The sequence below is a fragment of the Passer domesticus genome, chromosome 2 (genome assembly GCF_036417665.1).
Source record: "Passer domesticus isolate bPasDom1 chromosome 2, bPasDom1.hap1, whole genome shotgun sequence".
Lineage (NCBI taxonomy): Eukaryota > Metazoa > Chordata > Aves > Passeriformes > Passeridae > Passer > Passer domesticus.
In genome coordinates this window covers 14,723,548-14,741,165 of record NC_087475.1, presented here as the reverse complement: position 1 = coordinate 14,741,165, position 17,618 = coordinate 14,723,548, and the positions used below count along the sequence as shown (strand labels likewise).

At 38.6% G+C, this 17,618-nt stretch overlaps 1 protein-coding gene across 50 annotated transcripts in view; it reads right to left on the bottom strand.

The window, feature by feature from the left end:
* LOC135293390 (collagen alpha-1(I) chain-like) overlaps positions 1-17,618 on the bottom strand; it is a 406,941-nt gene that overhangs the window by 224,306 nt on the left and 165,017 nt on the right. For 40 of the 50 annotated variants that reach the window (XR_010355523.1, XR_010355510.1, XR_010355487.1 and 37 more), the window contains one exon: positions 7,407-7,501. The exons of the other annotated variants lie outside the window; for them this stretch is intronic. The gene's annotated coding sequence lies outside the window, so the exon portion shown is untranslated. The remainder of the gene's footprint in view (positions 1-7,406; positions 7,502-17,618) is intronic. 50 annotated transcript variants of the gene reach the window in all.

Here is a 17,618-nt window from a genome sequence, read left to right as displayed (position 1 = left end):
GTTAAAGACAGTTTAGTAAATAGTCTGTCTGTTATTTCTATCCTCATAATTCAATAATGAAAATTGTGTCACTCACAGAACAGCATATGCAAATAAATGTGCATATGATAGACTGAAAGCAGAATTCACTGGCATCTAATAGGTGTTTAATTGCTTTGGAGTGCTACTAAAAAAGCAATATTATTAGGATGTTTTTCTTGCAAATGGGTTTTAGAAGCATACGGTCAGTGCTGTATAATCGCAGGCTTATAATTAAAACTAAATAGGTTAGAAATTACAAGGTAGAAGAAAATAAAAGCTCAGCAGGAAGTATATGTATGGCTAACCATGGATTAGTGTGTGCTGTGTGGTGCTTGTGGGTGCACCTAAATGCTGTACTCCAGCACTACACCTGCCAGGAATTACCATTATGGCTTAGGAGGAGCTGTGGCTGTCTAAGGAGACCTCAGGGAAACAAATTCTTAGCTGGGGCTGACATGAGTACAAATTAACCAATTAAGGCACCTGTATCAATATAAGCATCCTGACTCATTGTTTAATGGGATAATTGGAATTCTGTAGAGGAAATAAAGTTGATTACAGGGATCAAACAGAGTGAAAGCTTTCTAAGCATTTGTCTCTTGCTTGTGACAAGCTGTATCTTATGAGGCTGCTGACATTAATGCCTTAAGTTTTAGGTTTCATATTTTCCAGATTCTGTACTGCTTCAGTGTGTAACTCTGAATTTCATATAAAGTATTAGCAAGTTCTCTTCACAGTTTAGTCAGACAAAACAATCCTTTTCCAGCCTGAGAACCAAGGACACTGTTGCAGCTTCAGGCCCAAAAAGTACAAACAGCAACGAAATGAGGAGAGCAATGTGGGAGGATGGGACTGCAAATCCTGAAGCTGTAATTGGACAATTAACCCCAGTATGTAAATGGACCAAAACTTATAAAAGTGTGAAAAGTCATGACCCATCATCCATCTTGGGCATAGCCTCGGCCAAGCTCTTGTACTGCCCAAGGTGTATCCTTTGAAGGCCTTTTAACAAATCCCTGCTTTATTCCTTTAACACTCTCTAGCCTCTGTTCCAGGAAGCCTCTTTAAGCATCAACATGGAACAAATAGCAGTATGGGGAGTAAAAGGTCAGGTCATTACTTTTCAGTGCTCACAATAAAATTGTATACATGCTATGAAGAAAGAGACAAAGGTGTTTAACAATAAACATGAAATCTGTATTCCAAATTTTTGTATGCATCTGAATTCCCAGAATGTTCTGGTTTTACATGATAAATTGTTCTTGGTATAATGCAATTCAGCAGATTTTCCCATCATCTTACATGCATCTGTAAATTAATTTACAGTACAATCCTAGGTGTCTACTCCTTGGTTTTGATGGGTAGATTTGCCCATGAAAGCATATGATGAACAGATGGTGGAAGAGAAAAAGTCAAAGAGATGAGGGCCTAGTTGGGTTCTTCAATCCAAAGAAATAAGATGCGGATGATTTACTTTCTATAAACAGAAGACAAACTGATCTCCAGAGAGAAGAAAGAATAGAAATACATTCACTGTATTCTCAGGAAGCAATCTATCACAAAAGGTCAGCATGCCTTTATGTTTGAAGAAGAAAATGAAAAGGCATCTGTGACTTATTGTGTCCAAATGTATTATTTCCTTTGAAGGATTCAAAATATTTTTGTCCAACAAAAACTGAGGCCTACGTAACTTCTCTTACATGTTTCTGAAGAGTAGTCTGATTATTTGAGAGAAAAAAAAAAGAAAATCAAGTACAATATAAGACCTAGCATTGTTTTTCCTTCATGCATCAGATGAAGTTTTGGGTGTACAAGACTTGTCATATTTTATCTGGAATATCAACAGAGAAACAATAAAGAACACCTAATGCTATTCAGGTTCTCCCTTTTCTTGTTTGTTTCTTTTTTTTTTCCCATTCCTGCTATTACTCTTTGCAGGGCACATATCTTCAAAGGACTCCAGTTGTAATGATCTGTATTTCTCAGGATGCAGATATTCCATTGGTATAGACTGAGAATCTTACTGCTCAGTTTTGAAACTGCAGGAGCAGCTGGGACCATGAAATCGAATATGGGCCAGTACTAGAACTCTCTTTAGGCTACAGAAATTTGAAAAACAAAAAAACCTTCCATTTGAGGAATTTAAAATAATTTCCTTTCAGTTAAAAATGTCCTACTATCCTGTTCCAATTTAATGGAATTCTGGCACTTCAAAATTTTGCCTAACTGTACATCAAAACCCAAGATGAAAAAGGATAGAAATTCTCTATTCAATAACAGAAATTCTCTATTCCCTAATGACTGACACTGCCTAGAACACAGAGCACGCCATAATGTTATTGAAACGAATAAAATAAATGAGTACTCTGTAAGCTCCAGAACACATAATGAAATGAAAAATAATGAAACACGTAATGAAACACAGAAGTCTATTAAATTTGTGATTTTCTATAATGAGAGTCTTATCAAACTTCTGTGATAAACTTTGCCCTTCTGGGCCTGATGAGTTTTGCAAATTGTACAAATGAAACAATTCTTATCCAGCATTACCCACACAGAAGAAAGGTGCACACTGACCAAAAACAAGGACATGCAGAAATTCTTTAAATGAAACCACATTGAATGAGCCATTAGGATCCTTCTGTAGAAGAGATTAGAAGAACAATCACATTAGGACAAAAAGAGGACCATAAAATATGCACTTTGCACTCTTTATAAGCCCAGGACGAAGTTAGTGTCTCAGTAGATACCACATTCTGCTTTGAAATCAGTTTATTGACCTGTTTCTTATGCAAGCAGGATGACCCAAAGGTAATTTACAAGAGAGAGAAAGAAGTAATATGTTGTTGAATGTGCCCTGAGCTGTTTTCTCATAAAATTCTCCAAGACATGTACGCCTTGTAATGAAATATTGTAAAAAATTCTTGCTGAATACAACTACCATGGCTTTCACATTTATCTATCCTGGAAGACCTCACGAGAAAATAAAACCAAAAAAACCCAAAAAACAAACCAAAACAAATCAACTAAAAAAAGACCTCAAAAAACAAAACAAAAAAAAGCCAACCAACCAACCAAAAAAACCTAAAAAAACCCCAAACAACAACAACAACAAAACCCAAAACAAAAAAAACAGGCATAACAAGAAAAACAATGTATTCTGCTCTTAGAATTTAATATAGTATAAGGTAAAGTATACTTTTTGTTGCCACTTGCAGCAACAAAGCTAACAACAGCAGCATGTGATTAGGACTCTGAAGTCTCTCCTTCATCTGAGATTGCTTTCTGAAATCAAATTCAGATAGAGAGAAAAGGAGAAACAAACAAGTTTACTGCAGCTCTGCAGTAGCAAATAATCAAGATAACTACTTGAGGAACATAAAGTAAAGCACCCGATTCTTCAAATGATATGATAATTGAAACACAGGTGTTAAATATCCAGTTATGTGCAGATCGTTCTCCTCTCAGAGAATGGAAAGGGCACAGAAGGGTTTAGCCTGAGATGAACAACAATGCAAGGGAAAAAACAGAGCCAGTCTGTGAACTGGAGGACAGATCTATCTCAACCTAAAATTTGTCATTGGCTGTGTTGTACAGGCAGTCTGTTCAGACACATGACAAATGACACTGCTATTCATAGAGCAGGCATAACACAGGTTGCCACAATCTTATTGTTACCAATAGTGTCCCATGCACCAAGAAATGTCGTGCATTCAGCTGGAGAGCACCATGGGCTGAAGGTGTGCGCAAGAGGAAATTACAGTTAATACAGTGAAAATTACATAATAGGTATATGCAGCTAATCTTTATGATTTGTTAAAAAAAAAACAAACCAAAACAACCCCTCCCCTACAAAAAAAACCCCAAAACAACAAAAACAAACAAACGAAAAAAAAACCCCACAAATCAAACTCCAACCACCGAGGCTTTTAGCATCTCTTCTTGCAGTTGCACTGCATGTCAGGAAATAAGAAATACTGAATCTCTGGTTATAAGGAAGCAGTATTTTGTTTTGATACCCAAATGCTCCATATCAGACCTTGATTTGCACAGCTATAAAAAAAAGGGGTGCATCTTCAACTTATTTGTAGCCCACTCCTGTCTTTTTAAATATATTTCAAGAAGGGAACAGATTGTCTAGCCAATGAATTCTACTGTATGCATAAAAATATGTGGATAATAATGCTCTGGCTTCTTCATACAGCTTCATGGAGAATCCTGGCTTCAGGCCAAACAACTGCAAAAGCAAAGCTTTTTCCCCTCAGCATTTTAGCGAAGTGCCCACAATACATCTTTAAGTAAATTAGTGTTATAACAGGTTTCCACTGATCCATCTTGAAGAGTCAAATGAGAACCAAAAATAGATCCTGTTTTCAATTTCCCCTGTGAACCAAAATGATTTTAAATCCTCCCTTGCCACATGAAACTAACAGATAAAACCCCAAAATTTGGCAATGATTCAGTAAACATATGTGCCTGTTTCAGTATTTAAATCCAGGAGCCAAGGAACTCTTTATTAGAGAAGGACTTGCAACATATCCAATGAAGTTAGGAAGCAAGTTTGACTCTCAAGAAAACCCCTTTCTCTATAGTCAGATGCTTTGTGGCATTTGCAAAGGAAAACTCAGCTCAGAGTATGCAGCAGATGCCAAAGCCACCTCTGCAGAGAGGTGCAGAACATGTAAATAGCCACACACCATAATTACACCTATACTTTAAGGGACTGGCAAAGTACAGGTGAAGATAGGATCAGATACTATTCATTGGAATGAACAGTACAGGCTAAAAATAGATTGTAATTTCAACTTGAATTATGAAAAGGGGAAACCCTCCTACTTGGAAAATTCCTGCAGAATGGCAAAGTCATCGAATCAGTAACAAACACAGCAGGCATTTTGAAGCAGAAGAGCCATTACTTTAGGGCTGATGGGATTATATGCAGTTTTTCAAGTAACTACTCCTGGATTTGTCTGAGATAAGTGATTGTATTTTCAAAAATGGAAACAAGATGATCTCATTTAAAGGTTTAGTACTTCCTTTAAATATTTATGTAAAAAAGTGGTCCCTGGCAAGGAGATTTGGAAGTGTTGAAAGAGAAGACAAAAAAGAGTAGCTCAGCACTCAGCTCAATTTTAGTATATACTTTTTAAAAAAGGATAAAATCATAATGTATGATTTCATAGATATAGTTGAGATCAAATCCCTGAAAGAAGATTTCACTGAATGTACTTCACTGGCATAAACCAGACCGTGTCCAATTTTGCTAAAAACAGATGCATGTTATTTTTCTTAATGCCTGTCAATAGAATTGGCACTGAATAACAAAAACTAATGATTTTTTGTATCATTGTCGCTAATGTGATGTTCTGTTTGTTTTTCAGCAAGGTTATATATATATATATATATATATATATATATATATATATGTATAACACTCAGCACTAGTGGCAGTGTAAGGAGGTAGCATGATTATCATGACATTAAACTAATTAAGATTAGCCTGAAGAAAGCCAAGGGCGCCCACCTCTCCAGCTCTGTAGAACAAAAGGAACAGGGAAGACAAGGGAAATACTAATAACAGTTTATATAAGAAGTGCTTGCTTTTCTGCTGCTTATGTGGAATTGCAGCTGAAACAAAGTGAAATGAGAGAAAGGGAAAGTATTTCTTGGTCCTTGGAAAATAACAAATGGGTTGTTAATTGGCAAGTGTTTAAAGGGCTGGTTCTAATCAGGGTAAATGGGCTTGTTTTTCCAACACTGGGTCTCACATCAAAACAACAAGAAACAATTGAAAAATCTTTGCTGAAGAAAGCAAGAGGAAGTGGGTTGTCACCAGCTGCTCAAAGACAAAATCCTCCAACAAATGTGCAGCAGCAGATGTCGTGTGAAGCACAGGGAATGTAAATGCACATGAGTCATCCCATAAGCTTAGGGGGACAAGCTGCAGGCCAGATCCTGGGGGCAAAGATTTTTGTGGCTTTAACCATCTCTCCACTTGCTTTGTACTTTGTTGAAGTAGACAGTATATTTTTTTTGGAAGAAGGTGTTTTTCATCGCTTTTAAAGAGCCCTGAGCAGAAGGAGAGTATCTTACAGAAATATTATTCTTTGGGCCTATAGCATCAAAAAAAGGAGATGGTCCAGCATCATCGTCTGTCCAGCAGCAAGAAGTTTAAAGCATTTCCCCCTTTACCCTCCTTTTTTAGGTTCATGATAATTATAAAAATTGTTAAAAGGATAATTTTTGTAATTTCCAGCATTTCACTATTTGTTTTATGCTTCAGTTTCATAACCTGGCACACTGGGAAAGAACAGAAAATTGGCATAGCAGCAAAAATAGAACTACCTGCTGTGTTTCACAGAGATAATCCTGAGGATCCCATCTCAGGCTGGTTGCCCCTGGGCAGAGGGATAAGACCTTCTAAAAGTTAAAGTATGATGGAACTTGAAATGAAAGTGACAGAAGGATGCTCTCCAGGAGTTTTCAATGAAATCCTGTTTCTCTAAAAGAAATAGCAAGAAAAAGACAGAGGGAGGAGTCCTGGACTCAGCTCTTGCCTTGGCTGTCCCAGCTGTATATATTTAGGCATTCTCATACTCTAGTCATTATAAAACACATACTGATTTGCACAAGTCCATAACCTTATAAGAAAATAGGTCATCAGGGATTATCAAATTCTCATCCATTTAATTTCAAAATTATTTTCTTGTTTTTCCCCAGCAACACCATGATCTCACATGGAGAGAAAAAAAGGATTTAGCAGAAGACTTTGCATGGAGGTGGATGTAAATTTTGAAACCATTTTTATGTTTCATGCTACCATGCTCCACTGTGACAGATCCTGAGGATTCCCTCCTGCCAGTCACCCTCAAGGCAGCCATCCCCAGTTTCTCCACTGAATTCATGCTACTTAACATAGCACAAACAAGGAGAGGCTTTTTGTGCTTTGAAGGAGAACTCTAGAGCTGACTGGAAACAGTGATTTAATTTTGTGAAAATATGATTAGATTTTGATATTAGAACATACTGATATGTGATCTTTCCTGGTTTAAAAAAAAAAAATAAACAACCAAAAATCAACAAAAAGGAGAGGGAGTGAGGAGGATGGGCCCTCAATAGCCAGTGGTGCAGACATTTGGAAATTCACCTGTGCCAGAAGGTGCAGGAGTATCCAGCCAGTGGGGAAACAATGACACTCTGAGCTGCATTGGGTGATGATTTTCAGGCTCCATCAGGGTGATGCTGTGAACCTGGTGGAACCTGTAACATGTACCTGCAGACTCTACCCATGGTCAGGAGAGGCATGTAAGATTATAGTTTTCTTTGGGATATTTTATCTGCAAAGCTACTCTTTAAGAAACAGAAAACCCCAAACACATTTGTACCTGATCTCAGGAAGGAGGCTTGAGGACTGGGCTTTGCCATGTCTCACTGCAGAGCACAGGTGGGAGCCAAGCATTAGCAAGTCCTTCTTCTGTACCTGGGCAAATTTAGCAGGAAAGGAATAAAATTAGATCCTTCTGCTCTTTATCCCTTGTTTGCCAGACATGTGGTCAAAAGAAACTGCATTATATGTGATCCAAGCCAGGTTCTTCTCCAGGCTCTAGATGTGTCCTCTTCTCTAACTGTGCTTCCCATGGCCGGTAATCGGGGTGGGAAAGGATGGGACACATGGGGCAGCCTGACAGGCTGGTCCTCACACCTGGGAGCCAAACCATGCCAGGAATCTATAGCTCATGGTGCCTGGTTCTTCAGGGATGACACTGGACCACAGAGCAGCTACTGCATTTCCAAGGGAGGGAAATCCAGCCTGACTTGGTTTTGTCATAAGTGATTAGATTTTATAGTGTGCTTATGTACTTCTACTAATCAAATTAGCATGTTGGCTCAAAATCAGCCTAGCAGAAAACCTCTCATTTTCTTACCCATTCTGCTTCATTTATCACCTGGAATTACCAAAGTTTTGAGATTTTCTTTTATCTCTGAGTGGGCCCAGTTCTTCTTAGCTTATAAAATTTGAAACCTTCATTGCCCAAGGTTGCAAGAGCAATGAATATTTATAATCCCATCTTCCCAGCACACTCAGAGGTGTCTCACAGCGTGACTTCACATTAGAAATATCCCACCTGTGGGGATCACTCAGAAAAACACAGATTACAAATCTGTACAACATAGAACAAGGTCAATGCCCAAATTATGGGAATTATCACCTTAAAAAAGGTTGCACATCTGATGATGCACTGCCCCAACACTGATTTATAGGTGCTGTACTAGTGACACTCCCCTGTGAAGACAGAATTTTACCTATTAAGTTACAACATTACTCCCTGGTTCTTTTTCCAAGGCTTCTCATGAATCAACTGCAAATTGTATAATGCACTCCTCTCACCATTTACAAAGGTAGTCCCTATCCCCAACAGCAAGAAATGAAAAAAAGGGTTTCTCACCTGGCTTCAGAGTCCAGGGAAATATTATAGTTTAAAGAACATAGCAACTGGTGACAAAACACAGGCAGGACTACGACGATGAGAACTGCTTAGGAAATACTGCAAATGAAACTTCCTGACCCTGCAGGCACCATTTGTTAATTCACTGCAAATATGGGTCTTTTTCTAGGCTGAGGCCACACTCTAAAAACCCCAACCCCCATCCCATTCATCTCCAGAAATGAAATTAAAGCTTAATGTTAATTCAGATTATTTTCCTATTCAAGACAGAGCTGTGAGGATTATAGTCAGTTTTAACACTTGTCAGGAAAATATGGTTCCTTCCACTTTGCAGACAGGCAATTAACGTTCAGCAGCAGCACTGAAATTAGAAACTATCTAGAGGCCATTTTAGGCCAAGAAAGTTTTGCCATTGATTTTAATGCATCAGGATATAACGTATTCTCCAGTATCATGCCCTTTCCTATTTTTCCCAAACTTTGGGTGAACCATTAAATTGAAGCCTGCCCTGTAAATCCCATAAGCTATTAATGTAGTTCCCTTAGCTGGAAGATAGATTAATGACCTGAGACTTCTGTAGAATATTTGCTACTTCAGTGCAAATTAATATCATATTTTATCCTCATTTTATACCCACATCCAGCACTTCCTTCTGCAAAGGATACCAGAAGGAGCTGATTATTTAAATGCCAAGATTCTAAATCTTATCTTCAGATTTTTAATCAAGCTGTTAAACATGAGTCTTAAATTGCTGCATTTCCATTTTTCATATTTCTCTCACCTCATTTTTCATGATAAGAACAAAGAAAAAATTAAGTACACAGATGTATTTAGGAGGGTTTTTTTAATACTAATGAAGATTTTCAAATGCTTTATGTTTTTTGGGACTGTTCTCCTCCACACCTTGGGCTGGGACTAAATAACAATATCTTTCACTTCACCCAGGTCTAAGTTCTCCATTTTAAAAGAGGTAGTTTTAAATTTTCTAGGTATCATATGCTATTCTCCCAATAATGATTTTGTCCACACTCTCCTATTTTTATGTATTTTTAATTAAATTACCAATTCTTCTTAATAACATTGTTTACTAAACACATTTCTCTGATGATTAATGTAATTTCTGGAGAAAGCAAAATCACAAAAACCTGAAAATGGCTTGAGACATGTTTAGTTCTAGAAAAGTCAAGTCAGGCCTGCTTTCTGTAGGAATTTAAATTTATGGCAAAGTCTCCAGTTCCTCAGGCAAGAACATCAGGCTATTAGAAGAAATAAAAGAAGTGTCAGTGAGGTAAAAAAAGAAGTTGTTTTCTCTTACTATTCCTTCTTGCCAGCACTTAAAAAAAACACAGTCTTTACTTGTAAACAGTAAAACTAGGTTGAAACTTCAAACTTACAGCAAAATTTTTATTTCTATACTTCAAACCCTCAATAATATTATTAATAATAAAAGGAAAAATGTTATGAAAATCACAGAAAACAAACAGCGGTTTGGAGTGAAACTATACATTATATTTTCTGTCTAGATTTGCCATTATAAAAAATCTATGAAGAAAACACAGTCACTTCACAAAGTTTTTATTGTTGAATCCTTATGCTGTTTTGACACCAGCATTAGACATCAAATCATAGGCACACCTCAAATTTGAAACAGACTTGCAAACACATTCACTTACACTTGATTAATCTGCCTTGTAAACTTCATTAGTTGGTACTGGTGATTGCTGTGGTCAAAACACTTTTCGGGAGCACACTTCAGACACTCACCTGTCTCTTGATTAGAATTATCCTTTATATTCAGTCTTAACATATTTAGAACTCAATATGACATTTGCAGGGGACCTACAAGGAACATCTCATCCAACTGGCTGACCACTTCAGGTCTGACCAAAAGGTAAAATAAGTTGTTAAAGGTATTCTCTAAATGCCTCCTAAATGCTGACAGACTGGTGACATCCACCACCTCTCCAGGAAGCCTGTTGCAGTGTTTGACCACCCTCTTGGCAAAGAAGTGGTTCCTAATGTCCAATCTAAACCTCTCCTGGTGCAGGTCAGCAGTCTCTTCTGACTGCAGGAGCTGTATCTGCCAGGTATTGGTCCTTCCCTGCTGCCCCATTTCCCAGTGGTGCTAATCATCACTGCACTTCAAAGCACCTGATGCCCTCCACAGTTCTTCCTCCAGCAGCTGAACTCTTCCCTGTCCCTCTAAGCATTCCTGTGGATTGACTTTTCTATGGCTCAATCTCCCATGTCTTCCTGTTGAACAAGGGTCTTTGACTTCTCCTGTTCTCCTCTCTCTTACACAGTTGCCTGAGTGGCTATCTGAATGTCACCATATGTGTCACCATGCTGTGAGTCTTCCCTTCCAGCCACGAAGGTACACTTGGCAAAAGGTTTGGCTGTGCTCTGAGGTTCAGTTCAGTGAATTAACCATGAAAAATTACTGGACAAGGCAGAAAACAGAGCAGGAAGTTAACAAGTGTTACAAATAATACCATGAAGGATGACCAAATTTCACAGATGGTTAAGGTGGGAAAAAGACCAAAGTGGGAGGTTTAAATTGGCTATTGGGAAAACTTTTTTCACTAGAAGAATTACTAAGCATTGGAACAAGTGGCCCAGGGAAGGTACCCTGGGCCTGGATGTATTCAAAAATATGACACTTAGGAACATGGTTTAGCAGTGGACTTGGCAGATAAAGGTTGGACTCAATGGTCATTTCCAACCTAAATTATTCCATGGAATCTCACATATAATGGAGGGAAGAACAAAGTTTAAATATTTTTAAAAGTAAACCCTTGCTAGGTCCTCAGGTACTGCTAAATGATTGGATAGGAAACTCTATCAGAAACACCAAGTTCAGACACAGAGGTAGCAAAAGACACTTGTGCAGAAAAAGTAACCAGGATACAAAATTATTTGAGAGTAGACAGAGAGAGAGAAAGGGAGGTGATTAAGACAAATGAGAGAACAGGTATGGAGAATGGAGGGGAAGGGAACAAAAGGGGACAGCTGAATGAGCTGTTGTTGCTTGAGCTCTGCACCTGATCACCACAATCAATCCTATATTCTCATTCAACTCAACTCTTATTTTCTGCACAAGGTGTCTACCATGACAATTCTTGCATGAACACTTTGTTTGACAAATAGCTCTGAAGTTAGAAAAGAGAGATACCAAGCTACAGAAGCAAGAGAGGTAGCAATGTAGGGAACATGAATAATTCAGAAGGACAAACTCTGCCTGTTCTGGTTTCAGCTGGGACAGAGTTAATTTTCTTCCTAGTAGCTGGTACAGTGTTGTGTTTGAAATTCAGCATGACAATAATGTTGATAGCACACTGAGGTTCTGGTTGTTGCTAAGTAATGTTTACCTCAAGTCAGGGACTTTTATGTCTGTGCTCTGACAGTGAGGAGCTGCACAAAAGCTGGAAGGGAGCAGAGATGGGACAGCTGACCCAAACTGACCAAAGGGACATTCCACACCACAGAACATCATGTACCCTGTATGAACTGGGGGAGTTACCCAGAAAGGGGCTGATTGCAGCTCAGGGATGGGCTGGGTACCAGTCAGTGGGTGGTAACTATATATTATTTGTCTTTTAGGTTTTCTCTCTCTCTCTCTCCCTCTCTCTCTCTCTCTCTCTCTCTCTCTCTCTCTCTCTCTCTCTCTCTCTCTCTCTCTCTCTCTCTGTCTCCCCCTATTATTTTATTACTATTATTGTTATATTTATATAGCATAAATAACATATATGTAAATTATAAAATTGTCCTTATCTCAACACATAAGTTTTACTTCCCCCCCCGATTCTCCTTCCCATCCCACTTGAGGCAGGGTGGGGAATAAGTGAGCAGCTGTGTGGGACTCAGTTGCCAGCTGGGGTTAAACCACAACACCCCCCTGCTGTCTATTGTTACTGGTTCATTGGTGCCCAAGCTGCTAAGTCTTTTGGCAGGGAAAATCAGAATGCACTTGACTCCACTCTGCTGTAGCCAGCATGCTTCCAGTGCCCAACACAATTATTTTAATGCCAGGTCGAGTACCACTGCACTGCAGCACTGCCATACTTTATCCCAGCAAGGAAGAGAGCAAGCTAAAGAACTACACTTTCACTCAAAACTTCCCCTTCTTTTGTCCTAGAGGTAACATTACAAGCAGCATCAACAAAAAGAAATATAAATAAATAAATTGGCAGTGGTATTGCCTCTGAATTCTCAGTAACTCTAACTGTTATAATCCAAATAAATTAAATAATTGGAAGACTCAACAGAAGCTTTCATAAAAAAACACTGCAACCCAAGACTGAGACCCTATCTAAAATACTGACAAGGGGAAGAAAAGGGAAATTCACTAAACCAAAATCCAGAGGAAAAAAATACAATGTCTAAGTTTCAACCTTGATTTAATAATTGAAACACCATGTTCCCTAACATTACACGTGACATGCTGTGGCATGACTTCTCTGATGTGCCAAACTCAAGACAACTGCCTGGTTTAGATGTTATTAGTCTGCTGACACCCTGTCTGTCTTAATTCTGCAGGTTCTAAGTAGAGATAAAGTCACACTATAAACCATGGTGTGGATACCCATGCATTGCACTTGTCTTTCCAAAGGAGCCTTCCCAACAGATCAGTTTACAAAGGCCAGTCCCATTTGGCTGGTATCATTCTCTTGAAATCTAAACTGTTGGAGAAGATAAATTATTGTTACTACATGCATAACACCTGTCATATCTTACCCACTGAAATGTGTGTAAAATACATTTCCAGTGACTGTCAGGGAAGGAAGGATTGGTGTTGGCTGCCAGTAATGACAAGTCCCTTCCTCCAGCCTTTTGCCTGAGTTGCGCAAAGCTCTCGTGAACACTTATCTACATCCTTTATCAGACTTGAGGAAAACCTCAACCTGGCCTCTGGGTACTTGCCACAAATTCTTTCAACTTTAACTTGTGAAATAGATGCTGTCTTTCGACTGTTGGCAATTAGCTCAGTGTGAGAGGATAACACAGAGGAGACTCTGGGCTCTTGTTCAGCAGTGATACTGCTGCTCTCAGTTTGTCAACCAGCCAGGGACAAACAGTTTGTTGTGCAAGTGTTATCATTTTACTGAGCAGATCCCCAGTGCCACACTACAGCTGGCAAACAGCAGAAACAGGAGTAGCTCCATTAAAAGCACGTGCTGCACTCCAGCCTTCTACAGGACACACTTCCCACATCTGTCATCTTTGCTCTGGCTTCCCCACATCACTTCCCCACATTCACTCTGGCTTTTCCATATCCCCACATTTTTCAGCACAACCTTAAGAATACCAAGTTTGAAGGTTTTCAGCCTACTGAAGAAAAAACACTTTTAGTATTCACATAGTGAGAAAGCTGTCTTTTCCAAAATGTTACATTTAAGATTGATTCAGAATCATAATGGAATGAGACCTCAGCTGAGAAAAGGGAGAAGATGAAGTTAATTAAAGTGCTGTCCAGCTGGAACTTGAAAATTCTTCAATCAAGGAAATATATCATACTCTGCTTCGTCCCATGTATATTGAAAAATAGCAACTGCTGTGGATTTAATTAAAACTCAGACTTAGTTTTTAGTTAATACTCTTTACTTGATTCATTGTTATTCAGTCAAGATGCAAAGTTATGTCCCTCATCATGAAAAAGAATGTTTTCCTACATTATGATAACCTACGTGATTTTTTTGTTGGTTTTGAATTTCTTGTACTACCTGGGGAAAGCTGGGGAACAGAAAGGTTACTAGCCCAGCTGGTTTAAGCTGGCCTTTCTATTTAGTCTAAAGGTGGAGGATTTTGCTTGCTCTGTTTTGCTCAATAAATTGTTTCTCAACCACAGATTTTAAGTTAAAATGTTATATTAAGAGACAGATACTCAAAGACTGAACAAAACTCTTTCTCAATCAAAGCCCATAATCCACATTTCTTCACTGGCAGGGAACCGTGCTGCAGCTAAACAAGCCCACCTAGAAGCAGCAAGGTACTCAATTTTAGTCTTGCTGTGGTTTCCTCATCACCTACAGAATCCAAATCCCAGTTCACCAAATACTCCTGTATATAATTTTTAAACGAGTCAAACACATTTCTTCTCCCAGCTACAAGCACAATAACAACTCAGAGGTCTTCTGGCATCAAGAACAGTAACATTTATACCAGCCTCCCTCCGCTGCAGTGGCACATTATGAATAAAGGATGCATTCAGAATCACTGCAGGGGTGGATATCTCCACCTGCAGCTGCTCTGTCAGCAGGGCAGACTGCTCTAAGCTGGTCCCATGCTCCAATGAACAGGTCCAGGTCTGGTGGGCTTTGCGCTTTTGCATAGTCTCACACTAACAAGGTTCTGCTGATTTCAGAGGCCTTTTGGAGAGCTTGGAAAAGATGGGATGGTACACAGCCCAGGCTAATAAGTTGTGCCAGACATTAGCTGATCTTGTCCTGGTATCTGCGCTGCCCTCTGAAGTACAGGCAGGCTGAGGAGCCAAAACCACACCATTTCAATCAGCTTTCACCATCTTAACATGCTCCCTCCCACCCTCTGTGCTGATAGAGTTTATTCACTTTGCAAACTGAAAATAAATCCTTCTGGCCTAATTGATAAATCAAATCTATGAGCCAAAGCCATTGCTTCACTGTCTGCCTCAGTGGCTTGGGAAAATGGTACAACCACCACATTACAGACTTACAGCCTGCCTTCAGTGCCCAGCATTCAGCAGCAGAGGAATCTTTACCCTTCTAACACAACTGCCCACCCACACTCATACAGAGATGCTGTGCTTCTTACTACAGTCTCAGTTAGGGCAGTGCAGAGCAGGAGCAGTCACTGAGCCTCCTGAATCAATATAAAAAAACACAGGAAAAAAAATAGGAATAAGAATAAAATAGTCCTAAAAGAGGTTTCCCTCCATAAGCATTAGTATAGAAATGGGGGAAGGTAACAGACAGCTGCTGCTCTCTGTGACTTCCTGTCCCAGTCTCCACCTTAGCAGTTACAACTTTTTGTTACATCAAAGATTTATAGAATATGGATTTAGCTGCAAGAAAATTCTACCTAGATTTTAGAGAGACTATATTCTTCATATTAACAGGTTTTAGTATTTGTGCTTTTTTGTTGTTTCATATGCTTTGCAAAAGGAAAGAAGAAAACCCCACAATAGTTTCTTGAATAAAAACATTTTTTTGATGTTCTCTGTCCTGTAGACAAGCTCACATAATGAAAGAATTTGCAACACAAATGAATCCTATAGTTTAATTTAAAATATGGTGGCTAAATCCACGAAAAAAGCCCTATACAGTATTAATATACTTTTATTCAACTTTTAAAAATGTGTTTCCATGTGTGTAGGATAAAATAGAAAAAAAAAAGATAAAAGATTCAGTACACCTATTAATTTTACCAAAAAAAGAGAAAAAAAAATAACAACAACAACAAAAATCTATTAAGTGTGGAAACTGAAATGAACAAATTAGTATTCATGGAATTAGTTTTTTCACATACACAGTAGTGCAGAAAAACTAAATTTAAGGCTATGTGATACAGACATATCATTTACATACCTCCTTCTAGAGCAAGGAGTAGTGCTAACAAGTACACGTGATAGAAGAGAAAAGAAAATGTTGTAACACTCATTCAGCAAGACCCCAGGAAGATCCACACAGAAAAATGCTTTTCTCTCTAAATTGTCTACTGCAGCCTTTGAATTTTCAGTACACTGATTTCATGTTAGTCTGTTTTAATCAACAAAAACCAACTCATGGCCTGTTTTAGAGACCCCAGAGGCACACTCTGATCTGTGGTGGTGAAGCCTCACCACCAGGCTGCAGGAAGCAGGGATCAGGCAGCAGTGCAGCCTCTGCATGCAGGGCATGCACAGAGCAGAGTCAGTGCATCCACAGCAATTCACAGTGGTGTGGATTTGAAAAAAAAAAAAAAACACCATGGAAAGAGCAGCCTGAAACATTTGTTCCACAACACACACACTCACCGCTCACACTTGGTTGAGTCTGAATATACACCACAAACATTTACCAAGTGTCTAGACAAGCATTTCTGGTGGTGTTAGCTGAGTAAATTTGCAGTGAGTTTGCACAAACTACAACAGAGCTGTGAACACCAGCCTAGAAAAGGCCAAATAAGGTGAGAGATTCATCACATGGAGTCAATTCCCATCTTTAGGGCAACACAGTGGGTTAGGCACATCCACACAAGAAAATGCTTCAAAAAAAGGAACAAGACAAAAAGATGATAAGATGTCTGTACACAACACCATGCAAGCCAATATGTTAGGATAATGGCAAGCTCAATTCCTACTTGCTGCAGTTGCCCATTCCTCATTGAATTAAATAGCTTGAAGGGATGGTTGATACCATGTGGAAGAAATAGGCAAATTAAAAGGATAAAATGGGGAAAGTAAGAAGGAGAAGAGAGACAACCAAGGGAATAACTTTTGCCAATTCACTGACCTTGGTATATTCTGTTGTATTTTTAAAAGATAATTTTTCCCTTTAGAAATACTCATCATTGGCCACGTGCCTGGATGAGTCAAAAAGAAGACACATGGGCATTCAACAGACAGGGAGATTTAACATATTGCCATTGTTCGTTGGAATTTATTTCAGATAATGAATATTCCAGAACATAATTATTTTCCTTTGGTCCAAATATTCAGAAAATATTTAGCTTAAACCAGTCTGCTAATGTATTCTCATAACTGTGTATCTTTGACAGTAACATTAGCAGCTAAAAATCCACAAAATAAACAATATAGGGAAAACTAGGTCATCAGTCATACTATAGAATGAAAAATGCAATCAGAGCTACTTTTAATAAATGCTCACACAGCATTTCTGCACTTCAGTGTTTCTTTTACAGAAGATTTGACATTGCTGAGTATTCAATGTTGAATTTTTATTTCTGAAAGAAGTTATAAATTAAGCAGCCTATTGTGCTTAGTGAGGTTATGATCACTGTACTATATGTCAAGTCATTCTCTCAGACTTTGTGCTAAAAATACAACTTTGTGAAAATCCCTGCTACTGCTAACAACCCCATGAAGTTCTTTGAAGTGCAGTGTGGCTGTCAAATCTGTCAGTTGCTGAGGGAGCCTCTCATGGTGCTGAAGAATGAAATATTTGATTTGTGAGT